Source organism: Arachis stenosperma, chromosome 4 (genome assembly GCF_014773155.1).
Source record: "Arachis stenosperma cultivar V10309 chromosome 4, arast.V10309.gnm1.PFL2, whole genome shotgun sequence".
In the NCBI taxonomy this organism is placed as follows: Eukaryota; Viridiplantae; Streptophyta; class Magnoliopsida; order Fabales; family Fabaceae; genus Arachis; species Arachis stenosperma.
This window is the reverse complement of record NC_080380.1, coordinates 104178259-104197729: the sequence shown is the minus strand read 5'-3', so window position 1 is coordinate 104197729 and position 19471 is coordinate 104178259. Positions and strand designations below refer to the sequence as shown.

Sequence of the window (19471 nt, the reverse complement as noted above, 5' to 3'; positions counted from 1 at the left end):
ATTTTACCTCCCAAAAACTTCTACGCTGGCGGAGACTGATCCGAATCAACCATGTGTACCCGTTGCAAAATTTCTTAACTTTCCATAGTACTTGCGATAATCGTACTCCACCATTTTGTACTGAACCACGTGTCAGATGCTATAGGTCTTCACGCTTAACACATCCCCCTCTTTATCCTGAAACTCCACTAGTCCTCTGGTACCCTGTGTATCTCTGGCAACAAATCCAACAGGTTCGCCCGAAACCCCTACTGTCTCATGGAATTCAAGTCCAAATTTGAAAAGTGCGCGGGGAGGGGGGGAGGGGGGTTACTGCTGAGTCCCTGGGCTAGACGCTCCGCCACCCCTAGTTGGATTACTCCCTACTATGTCATGACCACTATCATTGGCAATGATGTCCGGCTCAACATCATCATCTCGCAGTACATCGTCTATACCATCCGGTGTTCCACCCTGTAATGAAACCGACGTCATATCAGTAATACTTACTTCTTCGTCACCACTGCGGGTTAGATCATCTACGAAGGACGGGGAGGCAACTACCATTGCCTCAGGTGCAATCACAGGCACATATGAAGAGGCTCCAACAGGTCTCGAACTAGAACAGGCTGCCGTTGCTGGAGCTTGGAGATTTCAGTTCGAACCTCCAGAGCTGGAAACCACATCTACAAGCTTGGCCAACAGCTCAAGGGTCTTGACCTCGAAAAATTGCCTACGACAATGGAACAGAACTTCCAAATCCTCGTGACTCCCTATGACAAACGAATCGTATTTTACATCATCTCGCAAAAAATTGAAATCAAAATTTGATAGAATAATTTTTCAACCCGTTTCACGCCTTGCAACCCCAGTTTTTGGATTATAGAATTCAGGGACTCAGTGAAGCTCGTTGTAGGTTTCAGAAAAATGTTAAGGGGATTCTTATCAGTAAACTTAATTCAAGAGCGTATTTTTTTCTTAATCAACCCTCTATAGTGCACCAACACTAAAAAATTACCCTCACTAGCCACTGTGTTTCACTTTCATAAGGAATTCACGTTCATATCATATTTATATACGTTAGTCTCACAGTAAATTGAATTTGCTGAGTTGGATTATTATTTCATGGTAATTTGAATCAGCCCCATTCAAATTATATAAGGACAACACAAGGGGTAAATCAAAACAGGTTGTTTCAAATTACTAGGGACGTGAATTGAATGCATAAATCGAATCAATGTGATTTGATTTACTAGGGTAGCATGCATGCATGCATAAATCGACTTAGCTAGCTTCGATTTGCATTTCTTCATGGTAATTCGAGTTATGCTTATTCGAATTAGTATGAGAGTTGGCAAATTGAATGAGACTCATTCGATTTATATAGAAATGTACTAATGGAAAATCCATGTAACGTTTTCTTATTTGGGTGAATTGTGTAATATTGACTTGGGTTTGGTTTAATTGTGCGTTTTACCCTAAAATTTAGATGGATATAATTTAAATTAACGATTTAATTTAATCAAATACAGATAAATATATTCGTATTATTTTACTCGTAATATACGATGCTAGTATATTTACACTACTAAAATACTAGTACAAGCAATAATTAGAAAACTAATATTAATTAAATATAAGATTCTTTTAATTATCAAATAGTCATTCAATGTTTGTACTAATATTTAAAAATTTGTTAAAAATTAATTAGGTAGTATTCATAATTATTCATAATTAACCATACGAGTACAGTTATTATAATTTAGTACATTTATTTTTATTGGATTGAATTAAAATTTTAAATTCAAAATTTTAAATTATTTGAATAAAATGGGATAAAATGAAAAAATAAAAGTCAAACAAACATAATATTATCCAAAACATTATATATATATATATATATATATATATATATATATATTGACTTATCAAGGAATTTTTTTATTTAAATTATTTAAATATAATATTAATAGAAATGTGTAATATGAGGCATATTTACGTATATTCAAAACAGCTCACATCCTATCCTAAATCAAGCTAAATGCACATATCGAATACACTGTACCTGGATATGAAACAACATAGTGCAACACAACCCAAGTGCTACTGGGATACGCTCAAAACGCAATAATCGAGTACCGTGTATCCGGGAAACTTGCGTAATGAAAAAGCGAACACAATACCTGAGATGCGTTGGAACGCTATATAAAGCGTGTAGCCAAGATCCTTGGCTTTATTCTAATTTTTTTGAGTTTTGGATAGTTTTAAAAGCATACATGGTTAAACGAGTAGGTTACGTTCGATCAGAAAATATTAACAGGCTAAATGCAACCTCACATGTGGCCAAAGCGCTAGATTTTGAGGTCAGTTTGTGTATCTGTTATTTTTAATAGTTAATTAGTAAATATATTTTGATTTATTTCGTTTTTAGTTGATACCGCCTTATATGTTAATTAGATGTTTAGTGTTTATTAGGATGAGATTTGTTAAAAGAGTAGCACATTAAAATTTGATTAGGTATATATGAAATAATTTTTATCTGTCATGTTAGTTTATTATGAAATAATTATATTTTTTATCTATTATTCTTAATTAAATAATATATTCTCTTATGCATTAAATTAGTTAATGAGTCACACTTAAATTTACTTAAATTATATTATTAAGTGGAGTGGTGGAGACCAAAGACCCTTTCCACCTTCTGTGGGACGAGATCACTATTACACTCCAAGATGTGGCATACCATCTTGGATTGCGCACAGATGGTGACCCAATAAGTGGCAACACTAGTGATTTCTAACAGTTTTATGGGCACTGGTGCACAAAATTGTGATCATCAATGGCGCCATCAGCATGGTACGCTCAATTGTAATCTCAACTCTTTATCACAACTTCGCACAACTAACCAGCAAGTGCACTAGGTCGTCCAAGTAATAAACCTTAGTATGAATAAAGATTCAAATTGTAAATCTCAGTCAGGCAGATTCAAATTGTTATGGAGGATTAATAATTAAAAGATGAATAAAGCATAAAATAAAGATAGAGATACTTATGTAATTCATTGGTGAGAATTTTAGATAAGCGTATGGAGATGCTTTGTCCCTTCCGTCTCTCTGCTTTCCTACTGTCTTCATCCAATCCTTCTTACTCCTTTCCATGGCAAGCTGTATGTTGGGCATCACCGTTGTCAGTGGCTACAGTCCCGTCCTCTAAGTGAAAATGTTCAACGCGCTCTGTCACAACACGGCTAATCATCTGTCGGTTCTCAATCAGGTTGGAATAGAATCCAGTGATTCTTTTGCGTCTGTCACTAATGCCCAGCCTTCAGGAGTTTGAAGCTCGTCACAGTCATTCAATCCTTGAATCCTACTCAGAATACCACAGACAAGGTTTAGACCTTCCGGATTCTCTTGAATGCCGCCATCAATTCTAGCTTATACTACGAAGATTCTGATTAAGGAATCCAAGAGATAAACATTCAAGCCTTGTTTGCTTGTAGAACGGAAGTGGTTGTCAGGCACGCGTTCATAAGTGAGAATGATGATGAGCATCACATAATCAACACATTCATCAAGTTCTTGAGTGTGAATGAATATCTTGGAATAAGAATAAGCCGAATTGAATAGAAGAACAATAGTAATTGCATTAATACTCGAGGTACAGCAGAGCTCCACACCTTAATCTATGGTGTGTAGAAACTCCACCGTTGAAAATACATAAGAATAAGGTCTAGGCATGGCCGAGAGGCCAGCCCCCCAATGATTTAAGAACCAGACGTCCAAAGATGATCAAAAGATCTAAAATGATCCAAAGATGAAAATACAATAGCAAAAGATCCTATTTGTAGAGAACTAGTAGCTTAGGGTTTACAAAGATGAGTAAATGACATAAAAATCCACTTCCGGGCCCACTTGGTGTATGCTTGGGCTGAGCATTGAAGCTTTCATGTGTAGAGACTTTTCTTGGAGTTAAACGCCAGCTTTTGTGCCAGTTTGGGCGTTTAACTCCCATTCTTGTGTCAGTTCTGGCGTTTTACGCTAGAATTCTTGAGCTGACTTGGAACGCCTGTTTGGGCCATCAAATCTCGGGCAAAGTATGGACTATTATACATTTCTGGAAAGCCCAGGATGTCTACTTATTGAGAGGGCGCCAATTGGGCTTCTGTAGCTCCAGAAAATCCACTTCGAGTGCAGGGAGGTCAGAATCCAACAGTATCTGCATTCCTTTTCAGTCTCTGAATCAGATTTTTGCTCATGTCCCTCAATTTCAGCCAGAAAATACCTGAAATCATAGAATAACACACAAACTCATAGTAAAGTCTAGAAAAGTGAATTTTAACTAAAAACTAATAAAAATGTAATAAAAACTAACTAAAACATACTAAAAACAATGCCAAAAAGCGTATAAATTATCCGCTCATCACAACACCAAACTTAAATTGTTGCTTGTCCCCAAGCAACTAAAAATCAAATAAGATAAAAAGAAGAGAATATGCAATGAATTCCAAAAACATCTATGAAGATCAATATTAATTAGATGAGTGGGGCTTTTAGCTTGTTGCCTCTGAACAGTTTTGGCATCTCACTCTATCCTTTGAAATTCAGAATGATTGGCTTCTATAGAAACTCAAAATCCAGATAGTGTTATTGATTCTCCTAGTTAAGTATGATGATTCTTGAACACAGCTACTTTATGAGTCTTGGCCGTGGCCCAAAGCACTCTGTCTTCCAATATTACCACCGGATACATATATGCCACAGATACATAACTGGGTGAACCTTTTCAGATTGTGACTCAGCTTTGCTAGAGTCCCCAATTAGAGGTATCCAGGGTTCTTAAGCACACTCTTTTTGCCTTGGATCACGACTTTATTTATTTTTTTCTTTTTTCTTTTTTTCCTTTCTTTTTTCGTTTTTTTTGTATTCACTGATTTTCTTGCTTCAAGAATCATTTTTATGATTTTTCAGATCCTCAGTAACATGTCTCCTTTTTTCATCATTCTTTCAAGAGCCAACATTCATGAACAACAAATTCAAAAGACATATGCACTGTTCAAGCATACATTCAGAAGTCAAAGTATTGCCACCACATCAAAATAATTAATCTGTTATAAAATTCAAAATTCATGCAATTCTTCTCTTTTTTAATTAAGAACATTTTTCATTTAAGAAAGGTGATGGATTCATAGGACATTCATAACTTTAAGGCATAGACACTAAGACACTAATGATCATAAGACACAAACATAGATAAACATAAGCATGAAAATTCAAAAAAATAGAAAAATAAAGAACAAGGAGATTAAAGAACGGGTCCACCTTAGTGATGGCGGCTTGTTCTTCCTCTTGAAGATCTTATGGAGTGTTTGAGCTCCTCAATGCCTCTTCCTTGCCTTTGTTGCTGCTCTCTCATGAATCTTTGATCTTCTCTAATTTCATGGAGGAGGATGGAATGTTCTTGGTGCTCTACCCTTAGTTGTCCCATGTTGGAACTCAATTCTCCTAGGGAGGTGTTGATTTGATCCAGTAGTTTTGTGGAGGAAAGTGCATCCCTTGAGGCATCTCAGGAATTTCATGATGAGTGGGATCTCTTGTTTGCTCCATCCTTTTCTTAGTGATGGGCTTGTCCTCATCAATGAGGATGTCTCCTTCTATATTAACTCCAACCGAATAACAGAGGTGACAAATGAGATGAGGGAAGGCTAACCTTGCCAAGGTAGAGGACTTGTCCGCCACCTTATAAAGTTCTTGGGCTATAACCTCATGAACTTCTACTTCTTCTCCAATCATGATGCTATGAATCATGATAGCCCGATCTATAGTAACTTTGGACCGGTTGCTAGTGGGAATGATTGAGCATTGGATAAACTCCAACCATCCCCTAGCCACGGGCTTGAGGTCATGCCTTTTCAGTTGAACCGGCTTCCCTCTTGAATCTCTCTTCCATTGAGCGCCCTCTTCACAAATGTCTATGAGGACTTGGTCGAACCTTTGATCAAAGTTGACCCTTCTAGTGTAAGGGTGTTCATCTCCTTGTATCATGGGTAAGTTGAATGCCAACCTTACATTTTCCGGACTAAAATCTAAGTATTTCCCCCGAACCATTGTAAGCCAATTCTTTGGATCCAGGTTCACACTTTGATCATGGTTCTTGGTGATCCATGCATTGGCATAGAACTCTTGAACCATTAAGATTCTGACTTGTTGAATGGGGTTGGTAAGAACTTCCCAACCTCTTCTTTGGATCTCATGTCGGATCTCCGGATATTCACTCTTTTTGAGTTTGAAAGGGACCTCGGGGATCACCTTCTTCATGGCCACAACTTCATAGAAGTGGTCTTGATGCACTCTTGAGATGAATCTCCCTATCTCCCATGACTCGGAGGTGAAAGCTTTTGCCTTCCCTTTCCTTTTTCTAGAGGTTTCTCCGGCCTTAGATGCCATAAATGGTTATGGAAAAATAAAAAGCAATGCTTTTACCACACCAAACTTAGAAGGTTTGCTCATCCTCGAGCAAAAGAAGAAAGAAGAGAGTAAAAGAAGAAGAAATAGAGGAGATGGAGGGGACTTTGTGGTTCGGCCAAGGGGGAGAAGTAGTGTTTAGGTTGTGTGAAAATGAGGGGGTGAAGATGGGTTTATATAGGGGTGGAGAGAGGGGTAGGGTTCGGTCATGTATGGGTGGGTTTGGGAGGGAAAGTGGTTTGAATTTGAATGGTAAGGTAGGTGGGGTTTTATGAAGGATGGATGTGAGTGATGAAGAGAATGGTGGGATTTGATAGGTGAGGGGTTTTTGGGGAAGATGTATTGAGGTGATTGGTGAATGGGTAAAGAAGAGAGAGAGTGGTGGGGTAGGTGGGGATCCTGTGGGGTCCACAGATCCTGAGGTGTCAAGGATAGCTCATCCCTGCACCAAGTTGTGAGAAAAAATGCTCCTTCTGCCAATCCTGATGTTAAACGCGGGGCTGGTGCCCATTTCTGGCGTTTAACGCCAGCTTGGTGCCCATTCCTGGCGTTAAACGCCAGTCTGGTGCCCCTTTCTGGCGTTAAACGCCCAGAATGGTGCCAGACTGGGCGTTAAACGCCCATTTGCTACCCTTACTGGCATTTAAATGCCAGCAAGTTTTTGCTTCAGGGTGTGCTATTTTTCTTTCTGTTTTTCATTCTGTTTTTGCTTTTTCAATTGATTTTGTGACTTCACATGATCATCAACCTATAGAAAACATAAAATAACAATGGAAAATAGATAAATATAACATTGGGTTGCCTCCCAACAAGCGCTTCTTTAATGTCAGTAGCTTGACAGTGGGCTCTCATGGAGCCTCACAGATGTTCAAAGCAATGTTGGAACCTCCCAACACCAAACTTTAGAGTTTGAATGTGGGGGTTCAACACCAAACCTAGAAGTTGGTTGTGGCCTCCCAACACCAAACTTAGATTTTGACTGTGGGGGCTCTGTTTGACTCTGTTTTGAGGGAAACTCTTCATGCTTCCTCTCCATGGTTACAGAGGGGTATCCTTGAGCATTAAACACAAAGGATTCTTCATTCACTTGAATGATCAATTCTCCTCTGTCAACATCAATCACAGCCTTTGCTGTGGCTAGGAAGGGTCTGCCAAGGATGATGGATTCATCCATGCACTTCCCAGTCTCTAGGACTATGAAATCAGCAGGGATGTAATGGTCTTCAACCTTTACCAGAACATCCTCTACAAGTCCATAAGCTTGTTTTCTTGAATTGTCTACCATCTCTAGTGAGATTCTTGCAGCTTGTACCTCAAAGATCCCTAGCTTCTCCATTACAGAGAGAGGCATAAGGTTTATGCTTGACCCTAGGTCACACAGAGCCTTCTCAAAGGTCCTGTCTCTTTTGAGGTAATCTCTGCCTAGTCAAGTCATCCAGTTCTTTGGTGAGCAAAGGGGGTTCATCCTCCCAAGTCTCATTACCAAATAACTTGTCATTTAGCTTCATGATTGCTCCAAGGTACTTAGCAACTTGCTCTTCAGTGGCATCTTCGTCCTCTTCAGAGGAAGAATACTCATCAAAGCTCATGAATGGCAGAAGTAAATCCAGTGGAATCTCTATGGTCTCAGTGTGAGCCTCAGATTCCCATGGTTCTTCATTAGGGAACTCATTGGAGGCCAGTGGACGTCCATTGAGGTCTTCCTCAGTGGCGCTCACTGCCTTTTTCTCCTCTCCAAATTCGGCCATGTTGATGGCCTTACACTCTCCTTTTGGATTCTCTTCTGTATTGCTTGGAAGAGTACTAGGAGGGAGTTCAGTAACTTTCTTACTCAGCTGACCCACTTGTGCCTCCAAGCTTCTAATGGAGGACCTTGTTTCAGTCATGAAACTTTGAGTGGTTTTGATTAGATCAGAGATCATGGTTGCTAAGTCATAGTGGCTCTGCTTAGAATTCTCTGTCTATTGCTGAGAAGATGATGGAAAAGGCTTGCCATTGCCAAACCTGTTTCTTTCACCATTATTGTTGTTGAAACCTTGTTGAGGTCTCTGTTGATCCTTCCATGAGAGATTTGGATGATTTCTCCATGAAGGATTATAGGTGTTTCCATAAGGTTCTCCCATGTAATTCACCTCTTCCATTGAAGGGTTCTCAGGATCATAAGCTTCTTCTTCAGATGCAGCGTCCTTAGTACTGCCTGGTGCAGCTTGCATTCCAGATAGACTTTGAGAAATCATATTGACTTGCTGAGTCAATATTTTGTTCTGAGCCAATATGGCATTCAGAGTATCAATCTCAAGAACTCCTTTCTTCTGATTCGTCCCATTGTTCACAGGATTCCTTTCAGAAGTGTACATGAATTGGTTATTTGCAACCATTTCAATGAGTTCTTGAGCTTCTGCAGGCGTCTTCTTCAGATGACGAGATCCTCCAGCAGAGCTATCCAATGACATCTTAGACAGTTCAGACAGACCATCATAGAAGATACCTATGATGCTCCATTCAGAAAGCATGTTAGAAGGACACTTTTTGATCAATTGTTTGTATCTTTCCCAAGCTTCATAGAGGGATTCACCTTCATTCTGTCTGAAGGTTTGGACTTCCACTCTAAGCTTACTCAATTTTTGAGGTGGAAAGAACTTTGCCAAGAAGGCATTGACTAGCTTTTTCCAAGAGTTCAGGCTTTCTTTAGGTTGTGAGTCCAACCATATCCTAGCTCTGTCTCTTACAGCAAAAGGGAATAACATAAGTTTGTAGACCTCAGGGTCAACCCCATTAGTCTTGACAGTGTCACAGATTTGCAAGAATTCAGCTAAAAACTGATGAGGATCTTCCAATGGAAGTCCATGGAACTTGCAATTCTATTGCATTAGAGAAACTAATTGAGGCTTAAGCTCAAAGTTGTTTGCTCCAATGACAGGGATTGATAAACCACTATTTTATGGTTTATATTGTGTTTAATTGTGTGGTTTTATCATGATCCTTACCCACTTGTTCATCAAAATAGCGTGCATTTAGATTTCCTTCCTGAATTCATTACATGTTTGAAAATTTCTTTCTAAAGGCTTTAATTATATACTTTTAATTCTCCTTTATCCCATTCGATGCCGTGATCTGTGTGTTGAGTGTTTCAGACTTTACAGGGCATGAATGAGTTAGAGATTGGAAAGGAAGCTAGCGAAAAATGGAAGGAACACAAGAATTTGAGGAGATAACCAGCGAGAAGTGACGCGGTCGCATGGCTCACGTGACCGCGCGAAGGGGAGCAAATCGCAGTGACACGGCCGCATGGATCGCGCGGCCGCACGGATTGGAAAAGCTCAAGCAACGCGGTAGCGTGGACGACGCGAACGCGTGGCATGGAAAAGCGCGAGTGACGCATCCGCATGGGTGACGCGATCGCGTGACATGTGCGATCTGCATAATCTGCAGAATTCATTGGGGGCAATGTTGGACCCTATTTCGACCCAGTTTTTGGCCCGGAATAGCAGACTAGAGCCAGAGAATATGCAGAAACAAACACAACATTCTTTTCACACAGTGGAGAGTTTTTAGATCTAGTTTTTACTCCTCCTCTAGGTTTTTCTCTCTAGGTTTTAGAATTTTAATTTTCAATTTTGATCTTAGTATTGGAACATTGGGAAGAGTTATTTCCTCATCAAGACTTCGTCATTCTAGTTCGTTCTCTTAACTTAGTTTTATTCTTCCATGTTCTTTGCTTTGTTCAATTTTGTCATTTAAATATTTTTATGATTATTTAATACGAGAATTATTCCTTTTATTTTAATCCATTTTACATTCCAATAATCATGTCTTCTTTTAATTCCTTTTCATATGTTATGGATTTGTTATTTACAATGAGCGAGTAGTTTCCCTCACTTGATGGGGAGTTGATTGAAAGGAACTCTTGAGTTGGAAGGATTGAAAGAGAATTTGTAATTGGGATAATTATTGGATTGCTCTCTAGTCACTAATACCAACTCATTTTTATTATTTGAATTGCAACTTGTGAACAGACATGGCATTCCAATTTGTTTGACTTTCCCTTACTTAGTAAAGGATAATTAAACAAACCAATCTTTAATTATCAATTACTCTGAGAGAATTCCAACAACATTAGAGATTTTAACTGATCAACTCCCAGTCAAGGCTTTTTATTTACATTATTCAATTCTATTAACTTTAAATTTTCTTGTTACTCAATTCACTTCTTTGAAAACCTCTGGTTAATAAAATAGCACACTTTCTGCAACTCATTAGGAGACGACCTGGGATTCATACTCCCAGTAATTTTTAATTTAAATTTTCTGTGACACATTTTAAATTGATAGGTGATGACAAGTCATCATATACCCATTTTTCAAGCTAATTTTACTTGTTTTGTTAGTCTTTATGCACTTTCTTGCATCCTAAGCAATTGATTTGGAGTGAAAATGCATAACTTCTTTAAATCAAACAACCACCATGAAATTAATGTTAACTCATGAGGTTTAAGCTAAATTTAATTGATTTTTAATTGATTTATAAGCCTTGTGAATTTAGTGATACTTGGAGTGGTTGTTTTGGTTTATTGTAGGTGAAGAAAAGAAGAAAAGAGAAAAGCGTGGCCTAAGAAAGCGTGGCCCAAGGAGAAGAAAACGTGGTCAAAAGGAAGGAGAAGTGTGCCGCATGGAAGGGAGGAAGCAAGCATTGCCCTCCACAAGGGCACACTGCCCTCTAGGAGGGCAACATAAGGGAGCAAGCCAAGAAGAGGCAACTCTGCCCTGCCCACGACAAGGGCAGAGCACAAAATGGTGCCTTGGATCAAAGGAAGGAAAAACCTTGCCCTGCTCTCCACAAGGGCAGTATCGGGCTCTCAAAAAGGAAAAATTCAACGAAAAAGCCCACCATTGCTTACCACAAGAGTCGAACACGGAACCATGAGGAAACAAGAAACTAAGTCTCACTTTGGTGCCAAGAATATCAAAGAAAAGAAGTAGCATGTGCGTCACTCAAGGATCGAACACGGGGCTTCAATTTGGAAACACTGCCCTGCCCTCCGCGAGGGCAGGGCAGCATTTTGTTGTGGCGCACCAAGGAGGCTTCGGCAGCATCAATCTGGCGCACAGGCATCAAGAATGGCGCACCAGAAATTTCTGCCCTGCCCTCCGCGAGGGCAGGGCAGCATCCTGCGCACCAAGCTTGCACCACGCGCACGCACCATGGGCCAGCCGCATCAATTTTCTGCCCTGCCCTCCGCAAGGGCAGGGTAGCCTCCTGGAAGCAATTGATCTTGGGCCAAAAATTGAATTAAAAATCCAATTTAATTCATTTCTTCACCAAATCAAAAGCCCATCCAAATCTCAAGATCCAAGAATAGAAAGTGTATAAATAGGAGCTAGTTTGATGTAATTAGGACCTTGAACTTGACTTTTGAATCTGGCACTTTTGGTTTAGAGCTTTGAATTTTGCAACTTTTCTTTGAGAGACTTCACTGAGATTTCTGAGAATTAGGGAGGAGAATTGATCTCTCTTCTTCCTCGTTCTTGCTTGGGCATCTCTATTTCTCTTGTTTGAGTCTTGGGTGTTAAGAATTGAGGAAATTCTGTCTCAATCTCCACTCAAGAGCTCTTTAATTTCTCTTCTGCATAATTGAATCCATTTACATTCCCTTTACTGCTTCTTCTTCAATTTCTTGTCAATTGCTTTGAGAACTTGGATTTGGGAAGGCAATTGAGATCTAGGCTTTGCTACCTAGTCTCTGGAGTCCTGAGATCCAAATTTCCTTTTGGTTCTTCTGTGAATCTTTGCTGCATTTAATTTCCTTACTGTTTGAGCTCTAATTGCTTTCAATTTAATCTCTGCTTTATTAATTGTTGCAATTCAGTTCCTCTTTGCTTAGATTCTGAGATCCCATTCCTCAAATCCCTTTTACATTCATGCAATTTATATTCCTTGCATTTTAAGTTACTACAATTTACATTTCTTGCACTTTAAGTTTTAGTCATTTAATTTCTTGTTCTTTAAGATTCTGCACGTTTACTTTCCTGCTCTTTAATTTACTGCAATTCTCCCCTCTCCCTTTACATTCCAAGCAATTTAGCTTCTGTTAAACACAGACCACTCAACTAAAACTTAATTCGCTTGACTAAATCAACCATTAAACTAAAATTGCTCAATCCTTCAATCCCTGTGGGATCGACCTCACTCATGTGAGTTATTATTACTTGATGCGACCCGGTACACTTGCCGGTGAGTTTTGTGTCGGATCATTTTCCGCACATCAAGTTTTTGGCGCCGTTGCCGGGGATTGAAATAGATTGACAATGATTAAGTGAAGTGGAGGTCTAGATTAAGCACTTTTTCTTTTCCGTTTCTCTAACACACTAACTGTTTGAATTTTTGCTTAAACTAACTAAAATTTCATTCTAGAAATAGATTGAAGTTTTATTGATTTTCTGGATCTGTGTGTTCATTGTTGTGTGTTTGTATGTGGTGGACGAAATTGTGATCCATATTCTTTAAGTTGTACTCCTTGTACTTTTATGGAATTTGAAATTGGCACGAGTGGACACAACTCCGTTCAACTAACCAGCAAGTGTACTGGGTCGTCCAAGTAATAAACCTTACGTGAGTAAGGGTCGATCCCACAGAGATTATTGGTATGAAGCAAGCTATGGTCACCTTGTAAATCTCAGTTAGGCAGATTAAATTTGTTTATGGTTTTGAAAATTAATAATAAAAAGAAATAATAAAAGGGATACTTATGCAGATTCATTGGTAGGAATTTCAGATAAGCATATGGAGATACTGTATGGCTCAAGGACGCCCACTTTCCTACTGCTTCAACTCAATCCTTCTTACTCCTTTCCATGGCAAGCTGTGTATAGGGGTTCACCGTTCGACGATGGCTACTTTTAATCCTCTCGGGAAAATGGTCCTCTGCGCTGTCACTCGCATGGCTAATCATCTGGAGGCATCACACTGGCCGAAGGCTACATCCCATCCTTGCAGTGAAAACTACGCTCACGCGCTCTGTCACAGCACGGCTAATCACTGGTTGGTTCCCGCTCCTATTGGAATAGAATCCCTTGATTCTTTTGCGTCTGTCACTAACGCCCAGCACTTGCGAGTCTGAAGTACGTCACAGTCATTCATTACCGGAATTCTACTCGGAATACCACAGACAAGGTTAGACTTTCCGGATTCCCAGGATCCTACTCGGAATACCACAGACAAGGTGAGACTTTCCGGATCCTCATTAATGCCGCCATCTATCTAGCTTATACCACGAAGATTCTGTTGGGGAATCTAAGAGATACACATTCAAGCTCTGTTGCATGTAGAACGGAAGTGGTTGTCAATCACACGCGTTCATAGGTGAGAATGATGATGAGCATCACATAATCATCACATTCATCATGTTTTTGGGTGCGAATGAATATCTTGGAATAAGAATAAGAGAGAATTGAATAAAAGAAAATAGAATTGCATTAATACTTGAGGTACAGTAGAGCTCCACACCCTTAATCTATGGTGTGCAGAAACTCCACCGTTGAAAATACATAAGTAAAAGGTTCAGGCATGGCCGAATGGCCAGCCCCCATGATCTGAGAACTAATCGTCCCAAGATGTCTAATACACTAGTAAAAAGTCCTATTTATAATAAACTAGCTACTCGGGTTTACATGAGTAAGTAATTGATGCATAAATCCACTTCCGGGGCCCACTTGGTGTATGCTTGGGCTGAGCTTGATCAATCCACGAGCTGAGGCTTCTCTTGGAGTTGAACTCCGAGTTATGACGTGTTTTGGGCGTTCAACTCCGGATCATGACGTTTTTCTGGCGTTTAACTCCAGACAGCAGCATGTACTTGGCGTTCAACGCCAAGTTACGTCGTCAATTTCCGAATAAAGTATAAACTATTATATATTAATGGAAAGCTCTGGATGTCTACTTTCCAACGCTATTGAGAGCGCGCCATTTGAAGTTCTGTAGCTCCAGAAAATCCATTTTGAGTGCAGGGAGGTCAGATTCTAACAGCATCAATAGTCCTTTTGTCAGCCTTTTTCAGAGTTTTGCTCAAGTCCCTCAATTTCAGCCAGAAATTACCTGAAATCACAGAAAAACACACAAACTCATAGTAAAGTCCAGAAATGTGAATTTAACATAAAAACTAATGAAAACATCCCTAAAAGTAGCTTGAACTTACTAAAAACTACCTAAAAACAATGCCAAAAAGCGTATAAATTATCCGCTCATCAGAACACCAAAGTTAAATTGTTGCTTGTCCTCAAGAACTGAAAATCAAATAGGATAAAAAAGAAGAGAATATACTATAAATTCCAGAATATCAATGAATATTAATTATAATTAGATGAGCGGGACTTGTAGCTTTTTGCCTCTGAATAATTTTGGCATCTCACTTTTTCCTTTGAAGTTTAGAGTGATTGGCGTCTCTTAGGAACTTAGAATTTTGGATAGTGTTATTGACTTTCCTAGTTAAGCATGTTGATTCTTGAACACAGCTACTTATGAGTCTTGGCTGTGGCCCTAAGCATTTTGTTTTCCAGTATTACCACCGGATACATAAATGCCACAGACACATAACTGGGTGAACCTTTTCAGATTGTGACTCAGCTTTGCTAGAGTCCCCAGTTAGAGGTGTCCAGAGCTCTTAAGCACACTCTTTTGCTTTGGATCACGACTTTAACCACTTGGTCTCAAGCTTTTCACTTGGACCTTCATGACACAAGCATATGGTTAGGGACAGCTTGATTTAGCCGCTTAGGCCTGGATTTAATTTCCTTGGGCCCTCCTATCCATTGATGCTCAAAGCCTTGGATCCTTTTTACCCTTGCCTTTTGGTTTTAAGGGCTATTGGCTTTTTCTACTGCTCCTTCTTTTTTTTTTTCGCCATTCACTGCTTTTTCTTGCTTCAAGAATCAATTTCATGATTTTTCAGATCATCAATAACATTTCTCTTTGTTCATCATTCTTTCAAGAGCCAACAGTTTTAACATTCATAAACAACAAGATCAAAAGACATATGCACTGTTCAAGCATTCATTCAGAAAACAAAAAGTATTGTCACCACATCAATATAATCAAACTAAATTCAAGGATAATTTCGAAATTCATGTACTTCTTGTTCTTTTGAATTAAAACATTTTTCATTTAAGAGAGGTGAAGGATTAATGGATTTTATTCATAGCTTTAAGGCATGGTTACATACTAATGATCATGAAGTAAAGACACAAAACATAGATAAACACAACATTAAAAACCGAAAAACAGAAAGAGATAAAGAACAAGGAATAAGTCCACCTCTAGTGGCGTCTTCTTCTTGAAGGACCAATGATGTTCTTCAGCTCTTCTATGTCCCTTCCTTGCCTTTGTTGCTCCTCCCTCATTGCTCTTTGGTCTTCTCTTATTTCTTGGAGAATGATGGAGTGCTCATGATGTTCCACCCTTAATTGTTCCACATTATGGCTCAAATCTTCTAAGGAGGTATTGAGTTGCTCCCAATAGTTGTGGGGAGGAAAGTGCATCCCTTGAGGCATCTCAGGGATTTCTTGATGATGAGCTTCCTCATGCATCTCTTGAGAACCGTGAGGGGCTTCTCTTGCTTGCTCCATCCTCTTCTTGGTGATGGGCTTATCCTCTTCAATGAGGATGTCTCCTTCTATGATAACTCCAGCTGAGTAACATAGATGGCAAATAAGGTGAGGAAAAGCTAGCCGTGCCATAGGTGAGGGCTTGTCGGCTATTTTGTAGATTTCATTGGAGAGGACCTCATGAACTTCTACTTCCTCTCCAATCATGATGCCATGAATTATGATGGCCCGATCCACAGTAACTTCAGATCGGTTGCTAGTAGGAATGATGGAGCGTTGAATGAACTCCAACCAACATCTAGCCACAGGCTTGAGGTCCAGTCTTCTTAGTTGGACTGGCTTGCCTTTGGAGTCTCTCTTCCATTGAGCTCCTTCCACACAAATGTCCATAAGGACTTGGTCCAACCTTTGATCAAAGTTGACCCTTCTAGTGTAGGGGCGTTCATCTCCTTGCATCATGGGCAAGTGGAACGCCAACCTCACATTTTCCGGACTAAAATCCAAGTATTTCCCCCGAACCATTGTGAGATAATTCTTTGGACTCGGGTTCATACCTTGATCATGGTTCCTAGTGATCCATGCATTGGCATAGAACTCTTGAACCATTAAGATTCCGACTTGTTGCATGGGGTTGGTTAGGACTTCCCAACCTCTTCTTCGGACTTCATATCGTATCTCCGGATACTCATTTTTCTTGAGCTTAAAAGGGACCTCAGGGATCACCTTCTTCTTTGCCACAATATCATAGAAGTGGTCTTGATGGCTCTTGGAGATGAATCTTTCCATCTCCCATGACTCGGAGGTGGAAGCTTTTGCCTTCCCTTTTCCTTTTCTAGAGGATACTCTGGCCTTAGGTGCCATTGATGGTAATGGAAAAACAAAAAGCTTATGCTTTTACCACACCAAACTTAAAATATTGCTTGCCCTCGAGCAAGAGAAGAAAGAAGAGAAGAAGAAGAAGAAGAAAATATGGTAGAGAAGGGGAAGTGATGGTTCGGCCAAGGGGGAGAAGAAGGGGTTGTGTTGTGTGAAAATGAAGTAGAATGGAAGGGTATTTATAGGGAGAGGGGGGGTGGTGTGTTCGGCTATTTAGGGTGGGAATGGGTGGGAAATTGGTTTTGAATTTTTGAAGGTAGGTGTGGTTTATGGGGAAGAGTGGATGGATGTGAGTGGTGAATGGGGTAATTGGGAAGAGGAATTGAGGTGATTGGTGAAGAGTGTTGGGAAGTGTGGCATGGGGAATAGGAGAGTGTGATTAGGATTAAAAGGTAAGGTGGGAATATGTTAGGTGGGGATCCTGTGGGGTTCATAGATCCTGAGGTGATCCTGTGGGGTCCACAGATCCTGAGGTGTCAAGGAATTCCATCCCTGCACCAAATAGGCATGTAAAATGCCTTCGTGCATCATTCTGGCATTTAAACGCCCATTGGTGCACATTCTGGGTGTTCAACGCCCATGTAAAGCATGTTTCTGGCGTTGAACGCCAGTTTCATGCTTGTTACTGGCGTTCAGCGCCAGTTTTTCCTCTCTGGGCACATTCCTGGCATTCAGCGCCAGAATGTTGCTTGTTTCTGGCGTTCAGTGCCAGAATGATGCTCTGTTCTGGCGTTAAACGCCAGCCAGATGCATCTTACTGGCGTTGAACGCCAGCCTGTGCGTCCTCCAGGGTGTAAATTTTTTCTTCTGCTGTTTTTGATTCTGTTTTTAATTTTTATGATTTTTTCGTGACTCCTCATGATCATGTACCTAATAAAACACAAAATAACAATAAAATAGAATAAAATAAAATTAGATAAATAAAATTGGGTTGCCTCCCAACAAGCACTTCTTTAATGTCAATAGCTTGACAGTGGCTCTCATGGAGCCACAAGGTGATCAGGTCAATGTTGTATAGTTGCCAACACCAAACTTAGAGTTTGGATATGGGGTCTTAACACCAAACTTAGAGTTTGGTTGTGGCCTCACAACACCAAACTTAGAGTTTGACTGTGTGGGCTCTTCTTGACTCTGAACTGAGAGAAGCTCTTCATGCTTACTCTCTTTTGTCACAGAGGGATGGCCATGTGCCTTAAACACAAGGTAGTCTCCATTTAATTGAAGAACTAATTCACCTCTGTTGACATCTATCACAGCTCCTGCTGTGGCTAGGAAAGATCTTCCAAGGATGATGCAATCATCCTCTTCCTTCCTAGTGTCTAAGATTATGAAATCAGCAGGGATGTAAAGGCCTTCAACCTTTACTAGCACGTCCTCTACTATTCCATAAGCCTGTCTCAATGACTTGTCTGCCAGTTGTAATGAGAACAAGGCAGGTTGTACCTCAATGATCCTCAGCTTCTCCATTACAGAGAGTGGCATAAGATTTATCCATGACCCCAGATCACACAGAGCTTTTGCAAAGGTCATGGTGCCTATGGTACAAGGTATTAAGAACTTGCCAGGATTTTATTTCTTTTGAGGTAGAATTTTCTGAATCCAAGTATCCAGTTCATTAATGAGCAAGGGAGGTTCACTTTCCCAAGTCTCATTACCAAACAACTTGGCATTCAGCTTCATGATAGCTCCTAAATATTGAGCAACTTGCTCTCTAGTTACATCTTCATCCTCTTCAGAGGATGAATAGTCTTCAGAGCTCATGAATGGCAGAAGGAGATTCAATGGAATCTCTATGGTCTCTATATGAGCCTCAGATTCCTTTGGATCCTTAATAGGAAACTCCTTCTTGCTTGAGGAACGTCCCAGGAGGTCTTCCTCACTAGGATTTTCGTCCTCCTCCTCCCTTGTGCATTCGGCCATATTGACTATGTCAATGGCTTTGCATTCTCCTTCTGGATTCTCTTCTGTATTGCTTGGGAGAGTACTGGGAGGAGTTTCAATGACTTTCTTACTCAGCTGGCCCACTTGTGCCTCCAGATTTCTGATGGAGGATCTTGTTTCACTCATGAAACTGAAAGTGGCTTTTGACAGATCAGAGACTACATTGGCTAAATTAGAAGTGTTTTGTTCAGAATTCTCTATCTGTTGCTGAGTAGATGATGGATATGGCTTGCTATTGCCCAGCCTGTTGCGTCCACCATTGTTAAAGCCTTGTTGATGCTTTTGTTGATCTTTCCATGAGAAATTTGGATGATTTCTCCATGATGAGTTATAGGTGTTTCCATAAGGTTCACCCATGTAATTAACCTCTACCATGGCAGGGTTCTCAGGATCATAATCTTCTTCAGAAGCTGCCTCTCTAGTACTGTTGGATGCATGTTGCCATCCATTCAGATTTTGAGAGATCATGTTGACCTGTTGAGTCAACACTTTGTTCTGAGCCAATATGGCATTCAGAGTATCAATTTCAAGAACTCCTTTCTTCTGAGGTATCCCATTGTTCACGGAATTCCTCTCAGAAGTGTACATGAACTGGTTATTTGCAACCATGTCAATGAG

The 19471-nt window shown here is 40.0% G+C and overlaps 1 non-coding gene across 1 annotated transcript; it reads left to right on the top strand.

The window, feature by feature from the left end:
• Window positions 1–8947: 8947 nt before the first annotated feature.
• Window positions 8948–9055, top strand: LOC130977254 (small nucleolar RNA R71). Its single transcript, XR_009084955.1, has one exon. It is a non-coding gene; the product is annotated as a small nucleolar RNA R71 (small nucleolar RNA).
• Window positions 9056–19471: the final 10416 nt, after the last annotated feature.